The 14773-nt window shown below is 34.0% G+C and overlaps 1 long non-coding RNA gene across 4 annotated transcripts in view; it reads left to right on the forward strand.

Moving 5' to 3' along the window:
* Positions 1-14773, forward strand: part of LOC129502312 (uncharacterized) — a 208898-nt gene that overhangs the window by 68641 nt on the left and 125484 nt on the right. The gene's annotated exons all lie outside the window — the stretch shown is intronic.

The raw sequence follows: 14773 nt of genomic DNA on the forward strand, positions 1-14773 counted from the left end.
CATCAAGATATAATTCAAGTGAATCAATAAACTTTTATCAAAACTAGGGATAAAATTTAATTACTTAATTTGATAATGGATTTTTTCTAATTTATGTTGTCAGACATTTTATATCATTATTTTCGTTATGTTATCATAGCTGTCATTTAAAAATACGTATATTGAGCCATGTCCAAGTCACAAACGGATAAAGCTTGTCTTTTATGATAGTCATTTGCAGGCATATAAAAAAGATTTTTTAGACATTTGCATCACAAAAACCAATATACTATCATTTGAGATAATTTAAAGATCAGTCATTACTCATGAATATAATAGATGGTATGATCCTTTACCAACCTAAAGCCTGACCTCTCTTTATCTTTCCTGCTCATCCTTCTTTTTTTGGTAGAATGTTTCCTTGACCAAATAGTCACATAGAGCTCTGTCCTGTGTACAGTCAATACGTATCAAGAGAATTTGGAGTGCTTTCAAAGAGAACTTTTTTTTTAAACTTTCTGAAGGAGGAGATTAAAAACAAAACAAAAACATTCCGTTGTTAGGTTCTAAAATTATCATAGGTTGTTTGCAGGAGTAGGGCTTTGAGGGTTGCAAGAGGACAGGGAAGAGTGATTGGAGTGAGGGGAAAGTAGAGTGAGACAGAAGTGGGACAGTATGGTTATTTGAGTGAATGCTGAATTATGTCATCCAAGACTGGTATTTTCATGAGTTTCTTGATGCAATATATAATTAAAGTAAGTGTTTGCTTATTTTAATATTGCTCCAATCTACTTTTAGCAAGGAGCTTGTGTCCAATTTTATGGAAATTTATCTTTAATTTGGTATCCAAAAATAAATCACTTCTTAAGTTTAGCTACTAAGATATTTTTCCAGCTTAGAATTTCATGAGCAAGAGAAAAAGTTTGTATTTTTAGCATCAATAATCCATTGGAATATAAAGTTTTTTGTCGTCTTTGGTTTAAAATATGAAATCCATGTGTTCATAAAAGGAGATAAAATTTTGTAAGAAAACTTTTGACAATAAATTGCATTAAGAAAAAAATGTTTTCCTTGTAGAAACTAGACCTTTCATCTCATAGCCACATGAATCTGATCTTGACTTTTTTGAAGGAAGCATTTTGAGATGTTTATTTTCTCATTTATCAACTTACATACACATCTCTCTTTTTTGACACTTTTTAAAAAATTTTTATTTATTTATGATAGTCACACACACACAGAGAGAGAGAGAGAGGCAGAGACATAGGCAGAGGGAGAAGCAGGCTCCATGCACCGGGAGCGCTACGTGGGATTCAATCCCGGGTCCCCAGGATCGCTCCCTGGGCCAAAGGCAGGCACCAAACCGCTGCGCCACCCAGGGATCCCCTTTTTTGACACTTTTAATTCCATTCAGCTTGATCTGACTCAGTCTTTCCCAGATTCATGGCTAGCTTCTCCTTATTTTTTTGAGATTTCCACTATTTTAACTAAAAGATATCCTTCATTTTTTTTCCTGCTATCCTTCCTTCTACAACTTGCAAAAATTGGTCTTACTGCCTTCTCCAACATAGCTTCTTTTCATCAGTTTTCTTCCTACTTTCCGGATGCTCTCTGCATGCTGTATGACTGCACTCTTGCCTCAGTGTATTACTTGGCCAGGGCCCCTCTTAAGCATATCCACACTCTTCTATGCAAACCCCCACTTTATGATTAGACATCAAGCAGAGCAATTCATTGCACTTCTTTAGTATCTAATTCTCCCTAACATTTTATAAGCTGAATTATTTTTGTGTTCCCAGAACCATACTAAATAATAGCAGGTATGTCTTAGATGTTCAGTAACTGCTTTACTTTATGAATACATGAATAATCCCCTCATCCAGAAAAAAAACAGTTACTCATATTTTTATGCTAGTTCCTTCAGTACTGTTTAGTTTTTGTGAAATATATGTATTTTTATTAATATCTAAACACACCTTACCTGCTTTTATCACTGATTGATTGATTGATTGATGATTTTATTTATTTATTCATGAGAGTGAAAAATTGAAGACCAATTTTTGCAAGTTGTAGAAGGAAGGATAGCAGGAAAAAAAATTAAGGATATCTTTTAGTTAAAATAGTGGAAATCTCAAAAAAGTAAGGAGAGCTCCCCGCAGGGAGCCTGATGTGGGACTTGATCCTGGAATTCCAGGATCATGCCCTGAGCCGAAGGCAGATGCTCAACTGCTGAGCCACCCAGGCATCCTTATCACTGTTTTAATATTAATTCAATAAGTACTTTCTCATGAAATAGAATTTCTTCGTATGTAAAAATTTTATGGCAATTCAGTATCTTATTTCACTTATGTGTCTAACTCCTATTTTATGGTAATGTTTATCTGCATTTTAATTTTTCCTCTAGATATATTTCTAGAAATGGAATTACTATAATCCTGCAATGTGGAGCTTTTGATACATTTTGCAAAATTTCTTTCCAGAAAGATAGTACCAAATTATATTACCATGAGAAATTTGCAAGACTTCCAAATTCACCTCTCTCTTGCCAGTATTGGAAAGTCTTATGATGTTTAATGTTTGCTAATTAGATAAGCATAAAAATTTGCAGTTTGTCATTTTAAACTAGATTTTTTTTCCATTTATACTAATACTGGATAAAGTTTTTAAATGTTTAACACCATTTTTTAAGAGTATTCTAGCTTCCAGTCTTCCCACTTAACTGTCTTTAATCTACTACCACAGTGCTGTCTATACCTGTAGCACATCCTAACCAAATTGTGTGAAGAATATCAATGATTCCTAGTCATCCACAGAATAAACTCAAAATTTGTGGCCCAGATGCCTGTCACCTTTACAGGCCAGTTTCAATTTCTTTATTCATCACTAACTTTCTTTTTTTTTTCCATCACTAAATTTCTTAACTGTGCTTCACAAACCCTATAATTGTGTCATTACTTTTCCCTGTAAAGCCCTTCATCCATTTCTCCATCCATCCACTAAAATCCTACCTATGGTTTAACATTTGAAAAATATGCCCTAACATTTATATGAGATCCTTGTCTATTTAATCTTGCATTTCATTCAATATTTCTTATTCTCAGAATTCAGTTTTGCCTGAAAAGTCCAATCCTGGAATTTCAGTAGACTTTGAGAACATGTCCTACTGTTATAGGATTTAATTACAGAATAGCATACCCTTTGTAAATTTTGCCTTTCAAAATAACCTCAGGTCAAAAGAAAAACAAAAATAAACAAACAAAAATAATAACCCCAGGCCTACCTATCTAAAACTTCTCAGTGTTTATTTGATTGCTAAGTCTAAAAAAGAGCTTTAAGATATATAAATAATACCTATTTGAAGCAGTTAATTTAAAATAATTTACATATGTTCTATATAAGTGTACATTTAACTTTATTAAAAAATTATGCAAAGCAACTTTGCATGACTATCACCAAATGGTAGTTATTATATTCTATTTATTTTTGTAGCTTTCTTGGGATACATGTGATTCATTTTTGATAATCTGCCTTCCATTCAGCCAAACACATGTTTCTTCCCAAAGACAAAATTAAGAACATAATAATCAAGATATTCACTCAGTTTACAAGTTAATTATTGTTAGAAAAATAGACCAATTGATTTGATAATCAGTTCTATTGTCTTGTGTTTAAAGCTGTAACTTCAAAAACTAGGAAATAAATCGAGTTTTTTCTTCTATCTGTTAATATTACCTGTCTCATTTGGATATATATTTATATTTACATTTGCATTTATATGTATATTTATATCTTATTTAGCATAGTATTTGCAGCTAGTGATCAGTAAACTATGCTAATCCTTTTAATAATCAGTGGTAGGTCCAATTATAAAAACTATATTATATATAGGAAATCAATCAGTAAGGTTTAAATTGTTTAGGGTTGCTTTTTTTTTTTTAAAGTAACTCTCTGAAGTAGACTTACCATTTCTCTAACCTCGGTAGGGTTTGAACTTTTTAAAGTGTCTATTATTTTATATTGGACTAAAGAAAGTGGACTAAAAGAAAGTTAAATTATTGGTTTAGTTGAATTTAGAGTGAAAAATAGTACAGATTCTTAGGTTGTACACTGGGTCTCCTGGATAGACATTTATTAATGACTTTGGCTTATCAGATGCAATTTCTGATTAACTCTGATATAAAGAATTGATTATTTTTATATTATTCAGTTTAATTCATCAAAATAAATAAAATGTCTTTCTGGCCAAAAAAAAAAACAAAAAAAAAACAAAAAAAAAAACTCACTTTGTCTTTCTGATTAGGCACTTTGTTTCCAGAATCTTCAAACACCTCATTCAAACAAAGTACAATTCCAATAGTCTTCAGACCACACAAATAGTGCAATGTTTAATACTTGATTTAACAAAATAGAAGCATCAACACTCACAATTTTGATTCTTTACATATTGACCAGACTCGTTAAGGCAAAAGATCAAAGACTCTTTTTTAAAAAGAAAAAAAGAAAACCTCCATGCTAGAAAAATGGGGAAAAGCTGAGTTTGAAATTGAATCCTAAGCTTCATAAGCTGGCTTTTCAACAGTTCAAACCTCAATTTTTTGCTTTAGCTCCCATTTGAAGCAAAATGAAATTTGCCAAACCTAAGTGCTATGTGTTGCTAGCTTTTTTGGTTTCTGTATAACAGCATTTCTCTTTTTAATCAGTCTGTCTCTTGCTTTTATTATTTTCTTTGATCTCTCTTCTCTTTTAGTTTTCCTCTTTTTTTATGTAATCTGTTTTTCTCATCACCCTTATCCTTCACCCTCATCTAAAAGCTCACTTGCATCTAATGATTAGACCTCATAGCCATCTAAAACTTTGCTTGAAATAAGCATGCATAGACAAAAAACTGTGAAAGTTTTTTGGTACCTTCATCCCACTTCCCCTCTTTTCCTAATCTATGAAACTCTAATAGATTAAATTTGAATAAATAATCTCCATATAGATTCCATCTCTTGTAAATCTTAATATCAATCTGTAGTGTTGTTTATCTACAGCCTTACCTTTGACAAATGTTATTAGAATCCTTTCCTATTTCTCGGAAAACTGAGTTTCCAACTTTAAATTGTGTATTTCTAGCACTTTCACCTCATACCACTGTGAACTACTTTTGCTTTATTAAAAAAAGAGATATTATGTAGGAAATTATCTTTGGAGTCATGGAATATAGAGACATCTGAGAGCCTAAGTGCACTGGGAAGTCATCTGGCTAGGTGGCACCAAACCACAGTACTTCGGACCACACAACGTACTTCATCAACTCTTTAGTTAAACTGGCCATTTTTTTAATCCTATAGTTAAAAACAAATGAAAACATAACCAACCAAAAATTTTTTAATTTTTCACTTTTGGGTTGGTAGTTTTGGCATCCAACACATATGCTTTAATCATAGAAATGTCTTTCTTATAGAGTGAGAGAGGATGCCAACTAACTAGAGCAAATCAAATTTTAAAAAATTCTCAAGATGAACACAGCATTCATGCAGATACAGTGGCAAAGAGGCTAGCACTTACTCATCTCAAAGGACAGTGTCTTTTGGCCAACAGTCCCATCCTGTCTGCTTTGACACTTGGAATGGTAACTGAGTTCATGAGACAAAACTAAACGTTGTCCTTAACGTGAGGAGAGTATGATATAGAGCTCATGAAATGAAATTCATGAATATAATTATGTGCAATATTGCTGAGGAAAAAAACCAGACTCATTACTGTACTAAGTCAATGATTTGAGTTTCAGGCACCAGCATATTCAGTTTATTAAAGGGATAATTTGGGTGTAGTCAATTCCAGGGAAATGGATGCCTTCATATTACTGAACTTGTGTTTTCATTAAAAGGCCGCTGAGCTGGGCATAGGCTAAGAAAGAGGACTATAAGGTATTGCATCATTAATTGAGATTGTTTTTCTCAGGGCAGATGAAACAAAGAAGTATTGGTATAATTTCTCTTTTTAATATTGACATAGAAATGGTGGTTATTTTAGAAACCTAAGAGCAGGAAAAATAGGAATATAATCTTGAATTTAACACTGAAAATGTGAAGAAGCAAAAAAGAAGATGTATTTTAGATTATGGAGTTTTCTTGATTTATTTCTGCATTTTTTGAGCCTTTCCTTTGCGGTTAAATAGTATAAAAGACAAACAGTAGCCGTGTATTCTACAAAGAAGCAGACAACCCACCTTTTTTGAGTTGTTATTTTTTTTTGGAAATGCTTTATTTGTATTTGAAGTGAGAAAAATATTACATTTCAGGGAATAATCCTAGAATGCTAAAATGAACACATACATGGAAATAGATTATCAAAGCTCTCTTCTTTACTTTGCACTTTTGTGTTACATACAGCAAAAATCATACACACGAGTTTCCCCAGACTGTCCCATGACTTTGACCTTTCCATTCTATTTCATACAGTCATATTCTTCAGTGCCCATCTCTATGTGTTTTGAACAATCTCTCAAGCTGCATTTCTTTCCAGAGCACTAGGCATCTTTACCATGAAGTGTTAATAAGCCATCTATTATTAGTATAATCAACACATTATCAATATTAATATTATTGATATAATAACAATATTCATTTTGCCCCACTCTTCACAGATAATACACATGCAAACGTGTTACAGTGGGCAAATTAGAACATTAAAAAAGAAGGGAAAGGATAGAGCTGTGTGAATACAAGGAAATAATAAAGTTCAGAGAAATTAGAAATCTCATCCAGGACAGCTTTTACTGGACCCCTTGTTGCTATTTTGATTGGTTGGAATAACTGACCAGTGATCCCTGGATTTTAAAGTAGTAATTACAAAATAGAATTACCATAGCTTTTGACTTTAGAAAGCCATTTCTTTATAAGTCAGTAAAATATCTGTAAGTATTACATTGGGAACTTCCTTCTAGAATTAAAACTGGCATATAAAGGGATGTGTCAGGCAGCCCCAGTGGCCCAGCGGTTTAGCACTGCCTTCAGCCCAGGGCGTGATCCTGGAGACCCTGGATCAAGTCCCACGCTGGGCTTCCTGCATGGAGCCTGTTTCTCCCTCTGCCTCTGTCTCTGCCTCTCACTCTCTCTGTGTCTGTCATGAATAAATAAATAAAATCTTCTAAAAGAATATTTGAAGGGATGTGTAGACAAATAATAAACTGAATTTTCACGAAAGGACAAAAGGCTTCCAAAATGGTTAAATCTATTCATGCTCATTAGTGCAATTTAACAAAAATTGATCACCCCTGAGGCGTGTCATTGTTACTGATCACAGAGCTTAAAAAACTTTAACTGCTTGCTTATTTAGTTTAGAAGGAAAAGAATCAGGAAGAAAATGAAACTCCTTCAGAAATCCAAAAATAATACTTTAATAAAGAATTATTAAATGTGTATTTGTTGCCAAGGTCTCATACCATTAATATAGATACACTGGTTTTTGAGGAACTAGAAAAAGCCTTAAATAGTATGTAGGATTTGGGAGTTGGTTTCTACATATTTGAGCAGAAGTTAAGTACACATAGATTTATTTACATGCCTTCTCATGGTTCTGAAATACTCTACTATGTATGGTAATTCATAAATTATAAGAGTTTTTTTTACCTTTTAATGTCAGTACCATGTTACATGTGACTTTCATTGCAAAAAGAAATTTTGTTATATCTTAAAAACCACTTCCATTATTGGAAAAGCAAGGCGAAAATGCTTTATAAATTCAGAAGTGGACAAGAATATAGTGCTCTAATTTTTTATTACTTGTGGAAATGCACTACAATTGATCGATAATTTTTAAGTGCTTTCAACTTTTAGTACAATTTTTGTCATAGTAAAAGATACCAAAGTAATTAACATAGTGCCTTTTCTCAAATATGTTATGATATGATTATTCAGATGTATCTAAAACACACAAAAGAATTTCAAATAATATGAAGTCATTTTACCAGGAATTGTTATTAAGGATATAAGAGTTGAGAGGATATGGGGCCTCATGATGGTGGCAATAATAACAGGGTGCTCCATGGAAACACCAGGATTATAATGTTGAAGACTATGCTGAACTTTGTTAGCAAATCAGCGTGTTTTGTGTGAGGGAAATCTTACATACAAGAGAATGCAGTTTCCAGTGGATGTGATCTTTAATGAGACAGTGAGAAAGTGACCTGTGTGGTGAATCACAGTAAATAAGTTTAGATGAGGATGATGGAAAGAGTTATGTATGGTGTTTACATCTAGAAAGAAAAGTGTTTGGTGTAGTTTGACATAGTAACCATAATTGATATTTAAGCAGGATCACAGTATGATGAAAATAGTGTTTAAAATGGATGGGTCTGGAAGGAGTGTGCAGTTGAAGGGTGGAAAGAAAGACAAGAGGCAATCTGGAGTCACAAGTTATAGTAATGCAGGTGTGGAGTGAGTGATAAGCTTTTAGCTTCAGGTGGTGGCAATTAGAATGGCATGAGAAAAAGAAGATACCTGAGGCATTTAATTTACTCTATATCTCTATTTTAATCTCATAACTACCCTCGTATATTTGTCTGTAGTTTGTTGGTTTAGTTTTGTGAGCAAAATACGGTTTTTGTTAATGCATTCCTTATCTCTCTCAATTAAAGGCATTATTAAAAATCCACATTGCCCTGTCTATACAAGGATAGTACTACATAGTGTTATGAATCCACTAAGACCATGTACTTTGAGTATTTGCCAACAGTGGCAATAGAATTTGCTGAGCCAGGCATACGCTCTGTAAAGCCAGTATTTTTGAACACAGCCAGTATTTTTGAGATTGTTGGCAAAGATTAGCGACCCATTTGATAGCTTGGGACTAAAGACTCTGTATCTATGGAATAAAGGTAGCAGGTACCTAATGGGTACCATCCCCCTGTAGTATCATAAATGCCATGTACTAAGCAGCTGAACCAATCTAACATGGAGGGTAAGCTCGCTGCCAGAAAGACAGTAAAAAGTTAAACAGAATGACTTTTTGAGCTCAGAAGACCTTTTCACTTCTCACTAAATCTGTAAATCATCAGAATGCATGCTCCAAATTAAACCAATAGCATATTTGACGAAGACATGAAATCTGATGCTTCTATTAATCTTACAAGTGATAAAGAATATATTTCCCATTTTAAACTAGTAACTTATACTGTATTTGTCTATTAGAATGCTATTTAGAAGTTGTTTTTGAGTTGGGAGTTGGGAGTTCAGCAAAATAAGCATGAGAATTCTTTCCACAAAATGGGAAATTTTCTTTCCTGCCCATTGGAAACATAAAGTCTATTTTGTAACTAGAGGATGAACACCACAAGTAGTGTTTGCCATTGTCATTGCTGTTGTTATTGTTTTGACTTTAGAATTAGACCAAAGAGCCTTAACCATGTACACTAGCTTTTCCTATATAGATTCTAACTTAAGTAGGGGAATCAATATAAGATGGTTTTAACATATTAATGTTATACGTATATGTACATATATGCATATATGTATATGCATATATCATATCAGCAATGGCCTGGTCAATTCCATTTTTCCTACTGTTTCAACAACTGATTATCTCACATCAATAAATTGACAATTAAGTGATCCAAATAAGCTGTTTTGATCTCTCAAAAGATTGTTTTAAATATGCTTTTCTCCTTGGATATTTGTAGACCCTTATACCAAGTGTCTGTGCATCTATTAGTCTATTTTTGTCATTTGTACCTTCCTAAAAAGAATTTATTTATTTATTTTAAAGAATATTATTTACATAACAGATATTTATAGGTTTAATTGTAGTAACTCATAACTCGTGTCCTACGTATATTGCTACATATTATTTCTACATTATCATCATGTAAGAATTATGGAGATATAAGTAAAATATTGTGTGCATTTTGTTTAATTAAGTAAGTATTTTTTTTAGGGCTCTTTGAATCCTGTAGCTGCAACTTCTATTTTAGACATCAGTGACCCATGTTTGAAAATCTCTAGGAATTTGTTCTGGGAAACGCAAACCTTTCATTTTTAACAGGAGAGGATGACATTTCACTTTTTAAGCTGTGCTTATCTCGATTACAGCTTTGGTAGGATCCTGACAGGTAGCCTAATTGACCTTTGCTCTAAAACGCCTAAAAAGCTTAAGAGAAAAAATAGATTTAAATTATGTAGTTTACTGTTTGGGACCAGTTTCGTAATTTTTTGTAGATATAGTAGATATAATGATAATTAAAACATCAACGTGCCAATGACCTATTTAAAGAAAAGACAAGACTTTCCTGTTTATGAAGAGAAATTGTAAATAGTTTAGATGGTAACATGAAAACGGCAAAAGGGAACTTGTGCCAGGATCATGAAGCAGAAAGGCATCACAAGCTTCTTATGATACCAAAAATAGCAAATGATGAAAAAAATGTATGACAATATTTAATAAGTGTTTTGATATTTTTGATGACTACTTGAGGAAATGAACGCCATTGAGTAGACAAGTATAAAGCTATTTAAGATATTAAATCAAAATGCAAAGACCAAGAATTGATTGCACCAGATTGCATCATACTAAAAGGAAAAAAAATGAAGTAGCTATTTTAGATAAAGACTTAAAGTAGGTCTATTTTTAAAAATTGTAACTATGCTGAATTAATACAAGTCAAGTTGGGGTAGATTCAAACCAGGGACTTAAAATTCTTGCTCTAAAATACATGAGCATGAAGTTTATCTAAAAATTGCTTAGATAAATAATATATTTCCATGAGAAAAGTTCATATAAATAAAAAAAGTCAGTGTGAGAAACTATACTTAAATTAGGCTAGTTGGAACTTCTTGTATTATAGTTTAGTTTTCATTTGGAGAATGCCAGAAAAAAGTATCTTATGTGTGTCTTAAGTTCTAAAAGGCAAAAATATTTCATTGTCTTACCAGCAGAAAACAAAATAGGAGAAAAGAATTTCTGGGAGTACATGGCGTTTTTGCGTGTGATTAACCACTTATGATGCAGAGTGAATGTTCCAAGTAGCTAATCGTCATGAAGCAAGCAGTTGGGGTTTTTCATTTGTTTGTTTATTTGTTAAGATAGCTTAATAATATAATTAATAAAATGTATTTGCTAATTAGAGGGTGTGTATTCTCAGGACACTATCAATAATAATTTTTAATTAGAAAAAAGTATTGTGCTGGACTTATTTAGGTTTCTGCTTTTTTTTCCAAGAGATTATATATTTCATCATAAAAGAATTTTTCCCATAAGTCTAGTATAGTAGGAAGAGAGAAAGCAGAGAAGCGAAATAAAAGACGAGAAATGAGTGAATGAACTGAGGTTGAAGACCTTTACAAAAGATTGGAGGACTGTTTCATTAAGAAGAGAAATGGGTAGAAGAGAACTGCCAAAACCATGTTGTTGATGTAATTATAGAATACTGGATATCCACAGGAGAGCTCCTAAATACCACTGACATTTGTGCCCATTTGTGTGCATGTGTGAATGTGTGTAGAATGGTAGGCTAAAGAGAAGAAAGGGGTTGGTATATTTTTTTATTCTGGATCAATTATCTATTTGGATACAGTTACCACAATTGTTGAGATTTCTGAAGAAAAGGAAAAGGCAATGACTTTTTTATTTTTGCAAATATATTTCATACAGCACATCCAAATTTATCCTATATACATTTTGATATAATTTGTCAACCCATATTCCTCAAGAAACGGAATCAGCAGTTGATAATAATTGTGCATCTGTGGTTAATTAACTTACTTGGTTGAATCATGGAGCTAATGAGGCCAAAGCCTGGGTTTGATCCCCATGTGGGCTGGTGAAGTTTGCCCTCTTCCTGAGTTCCAGACTACAGTTCAAACTCAGGCCAACTATCTCATAGTTACATGCCACTGACCATAAGGAAATTGAACAAGAGAAAGTAACTCCAACAATATGCCTGGAAAAAATCCCCAACTACACACTATTAACTGCTTGCTAATGATTCATCAGTAATATTCATGTATGAAGAGAAGCATCAGTTATGTACTCAGTACTGCTACAAAAAGATTCACAGGGAAGTTTCTGTGGCCTAAGTGACATACTGAGGAATAAACAATACTAAGAATTATGAAAAGAAAGCATATGGAAAATCGCAAATTAAAGCTACTTCAAATTGCAAGTGAAGCAAAATTCCACGTTAATTTTTCTTCAACAGATAATTGTCTTAATTTAAAAGATCTGATAAAAACACACCCTACAGGCTGGTCTCCCTTGACCTCTGAACCAATCATGAAATAAGACAGAGGATGGGGAAGAAGAGGCAGATGGAAGACTAGATTGGAGGATGTAGCTTAGCTCAGCAAGTGTGGAGGCTTTTCCACAGTAACCTCAGAATCAGAACTTACCCATCTATTCAGACTAGAAAAGCCAGATCTCCCCTGTCGGGACAGGCTCCATTTCATCCCTTGATAGCTCTTTTTGTAGGAGGGTCATCCCCCAAGAAAATAGGGCAGCAAAGGGGATTGATTTATGCATGGACAGTTTTTCTTGCAGACATGTCAATAAGATTGGGTAGGTGGGAAGACTGAATAAGAGGAGAGAGGCTGGATTGTTCTATATGAAGAAAACATCAGGAATGGGAAAGAATTCCTGCCACCCCCACCTCACCTACACAAAATCCTTTCAATTGAATAAATGACCAGTGCCAGATGGAAAGCAAGGAAAGTGCTGGAAACTACAACATATACTATGTGTACATTATAGTAGATAAATACTCTTAAACTTTGAGAGACTCAATGTAGCTCTATATTGTGGTGGTCCTTCTATGGTCTCCCAAATTACTGAGGGTGGATAGTTCACATGATGATGCCGCATTGCTGGACTAAAGAAATGCTTGAAGAGGAAATATTCACATACCATCATGGAAAAGTCATACTCAAGGCAAATATTTTAGTAAAATAATTCATTTCACTGGCTTATTATCACTTGAGAAAAACACAACATAACTTTAATCTAACGAAATATCCCCATGGAAATATATCTTTTCACTGTATACCATATTCCTTCTTAAGAATTCACAATACCACAATGCATTTCAGCTCTTGAATCACACTGTTTCCCATACTTTTAATAAGGAATGCCATTGTAGCTGGTGCTTGGTAAATTTAAGATTCGGAAATACTCATCAAAATCACAGTATAGGGCACCCCCGGTGGCGCAGCGGTTTAGCGCTGCCTGCAGCCCAGGGTCTGATCCTGGAGACCCGGGGTCGGGTCCCGCGTCGGGCTCCCTGCATGGAGCCTGCTTCTCCCTCTGCCTGTGTCTCTGCCTCTCAGTCTCTCTCTCTCTCTCTCTCTGAATAAATAAATTAAAAAAAATCACAGTATAAACCAAATTTTTTGTGGTAAGATTTTATACTGTCTAGTTTGTTACTAATGACTAAGAGAGAATTTGTTCTCCAAGTATGTCTATTAAAAAAAAGAAAAAGAAATGCACGGTGTACCACAAGTATGGAAAAAAGCATTTTTTTCATGTTGTAAAAATAGTAAGCTGTTTTGCACTTATACTCTGTTGCAATCTATAGAGAAAGATGCTAGGAAGATGTCCATATTGCCACAATTATAATTTTGAGCATGAGTGATTATATACATATATGTAATATATATATACACACACACGCATACACACATTAGTGATTTTTATAAAGCTGACCACATTTGCTAATTCTTTTCAGAATATTACTTAGGTCAATAAAGACATTCAACTTAAACTTTGATATAAAATGGCCAATTTTTTTTTTTTATCCCAAGGAGAAAAACCACCTTGAAAACTTAACTTGGCTATAGAAAGTGAGAACAACTCAATATTTTTTTAAAGATTTTATTTATTTATTCATGAGAGACACACACACACACACAGAGAGAGAGAGAGAGAGAGAGAGGCAGAGACACAGGCAGAGGGAGAAGCAGGCTGCATGCAGGGACCCGACATGGGACTCGATGCGGAGTCTCCAGGATCACGCCCTGGGCTGAAGGCAGCGCTAAACTGCTGAGCCACCTGGGCTACCCTAAAAACTCAATATTCATTATTTTGACAAATCTTTTGAGCATCTCTTTCGTGCCTGCACTCCTCAAAGCACCAGTGATAGACCAGTGAACAAAATAGACAAATATCCCTGCTTTCACTGATTTTACATTCTAACAGGAGGAGCATCCCTCCTCCACTTCTCAAATATTTTAAAGTACATTGCCTTCAAATTTAAATAAATAAAAACATTTATCATTATAATATTGAAAGCCCTCAGATGGGTTTCATTTTTTTAATTCCTAAATTTTTTTTTTCATTAAATTCAACTAATCAGGGATCCCTGGGTGGCGCAGCGGTTTGGCGCCTGCCTTTGGCCCAGGGCGCGATCCTGGAGACCCGGGATCGAGTCCCACGTCGGCTCCCGGTGCATGGAGCCTGCTTCTCCCTCTGCCTGTGTCTCTGCCTCGCTCTCTCTCTCTCTCTCTGTGACTATCATAAATAAATAAAAAATTAAAAAAAAATTCAACTAATCAACATATATAGTTTCAGAGGTTTAGGTCAGTGATTCAACAATCATATAATACTCTGTTCATTACATCACATGCCCTCCTTAATGCCCATCACTCAGTTATCCCATCCCCCCACCTCCAGGTGGGTTTCTAAGCCAAGTAAATAATGAAGAGGTAGGAGGATTTGAGTTGGAAAGTTCTTGTGAAAACAAGTGATTAAAAATCACTCTTTTGATCCTTCTTGGAACATTTTTCTCTTCTGTCCTCTTCCCTATCTCAAGAAGACTTGTAGCAAT

Source organism: Nyctereutes procyonoides, unplaced genomic scaffold (genome assembly GCF_905146905.1).
Source record: "Nyctereutes procyonoides isolate TBG_1078 unplaced genomic scaffold, NYPRO_anot_genome, whole genome shotgun sequence".
NCBI lineage: Eukaryota > Metazoa > Chordata > Mammalia > Carnivora > Canidae > Nyctereutes > Nyctereutes procyonoides.